We start from the raw sequence: 2,131 nt of genomic DNA on the forward strand, positions 1-2,131 counted from the left end.
AATTTAAATAATATAAAAATTTTAAAATAATAAATGTATGGTTGCTTTTTACTTGTATTTTAACTTGCGTCAAGTATTTAATTTTCTCCTGGAAACAAAGAAATCCTGTGACCCAGAAAAATAATACAAAAATAAACTACTTCAAGTTTAACGGTCGGAAGGGAACTTGCTCAGTTAATACAATTTAGTATAGTTACAGCAATTTAAATGGTAAACAGAGATATTGAGACTACTAGGCATATTTCATTATGCATTAATTATGCATGAATGCGTATTTTTTATGTTTGATAATTCGTGCAATTGTACTGGATTAATAATACTTAAGTATTTATTTCATAGGAAATGAATCATCCTATTCTTATAGAAATAGAAACCAATATGTAAAAAGCGATAACACCAGAACTGATAACATTTTATTTAGGCAATGTTTAATTGATATGTTTTCTTTTCTTTCTTTCTTTTTTTTTTTTTTTTTTTTTTTTGAGGAAAAGAGTGAAATTATTTATTATAAAAAATAAAATCCATAATTTTCATATGATTGAAAGTGGTTGTTTTTGTTTTTGTTTTTCTTGTCATTCATGAGTTGTCTCCCTTCAACAGCTGTCACATTTGCCTTTGTTGATGTTAGTTTCCCGCAATCCCTTGTGGTTTCAGCTGCATGTTGTTGTCGGGGAAATTACATGTACTCATTTCCTATTTACACAATGATTTAATAAAGGAACTGAAACAAAAATCACACAAAGCTAACGCTAGCACTATGGCTACCTCATTACCTAAAAGTGAACTTCCAACCGACTATGTTAAGACTGAAATTTACAACACCAAATGGCTCCATCCGTCTTGCTATTCGAACCTGGAATATATTGGTAACGGTGCTTATAGCCATGTCTGTTCGGCAACCCGTGAAGGTATGGCGAGAAAAGTGGCCATCAAAAAACTTATTCGTCCTTTTTTGACCGCTGCGGAAGCGAAACGAACTTACCGTGAAGTGTGTCTCTTAAAACATTTCCACCATGAAAACGTTGTTGATCTGCTCGACATCTTCACGCCGGCAATGACGAAAATGGATTTTGACGAGATCTACGTCGTTTCGACATTTTATTCCAAAGATCTGAAAACCCTTCTCAACGGGGAGAAGCTCGCGGAGGGTCGCATCAAGGCGATGGTCTATCAGATCATGCGCGGAGTGCAGTACATCCATTCAGCCGGGGTGATCCACCGCGACTTAAAACCTGGAAATATAGGCGTGACAAGCGACGACCGCATTAAGATTTTGGATTTCGGACTTGCCCGGGCGATTGGCCCCGAAATGACAGGCTACGTGCAAACCCGTTGGTATAGGGCTCCTGAGATCATTTTGAATTGGACGAAATACAACCAAACAGCTGATGTGTGGTCAGTGGCTTGTATACTGGGTGAGATGTACAAGGGGCGGCCGTTAATTGCCGGCAGTAGTTTCACCGATCAGATATTGAAGATCCTTAGTTTGGTGGGGTCGCCCAGTGACAGCATGCTCGATAAATTTACGTGTCCCGATATAGTGGACTGCCTTAAAAGTTTTGAAAAATATGAGAAGCAGAATTATGCGACCTATTTCGACACGGACAACATCCAAGCGATTGATCTCTTGGATAAAATGTTAATACTTGATGTGGATGCCCGCATTTCGGTGGACGACGCTCTGCAACATCCGTTTTTTCGGGATATCTACAAAGAAAGCGATGATATCAAAGCTACGCCATTCAAAGATATGTTCAAAGATATGGACCTGAATAATAATGAATGGAAACTTCTTGTTTTGGAAGAAATACGTCGCTTTAAGTGCGACACCACGACAACTAAGCACTTTTAGTCTTAAAAATTGAAAGAAAACGGCCGTTTATTTATTTGTTTTTAATTCGATGGTATTTATTGTTTTTATTTATTTTATTATATATATATATATATATATATATATATATATATATATATATATATATATATATATATATATATATATATAATTATTTTGTTATGTTTTTCTACAAAAGAAGAAATATAATATTGTGTGGTATTTTCATCTGGTCAATTGTATTTTTCAAATGTTTAAAAAAAAGTCCGCTTAATTTCAAACACAACTGCAACAGAACAG

General features: G+C 35.2%; 1 pseudogene; it reads left to right on the top strand.

The window, feature by feature from the left end:
* Positions 1–559: 559 nt before the first annotated feature.
* On the top strand, positions 560–1,897 carry LOC145292038 (mitogen-activated protein kinase 14A pseudogene; annotated as a pseudogene).
* The last annotated feature ends 234 nt before the right edge of the window (positions 1,898–2,131 follow it).

This window comes from Euprymna scolopes, chromosome 13, assembly GCF_053919585.1.
Source record: "Euprymna scolopes isolate OS-2025 chromosome 13, ASM5391958v1, whole genome shotgun sequence".
In the NCBI taxonomy this organism is placed as follows: Eukaryota; Metazoa; Mollusca; class Cephalopoda; order Sepiida; family Sepiolidae; genus Euprymna; species Euprymna scolopes.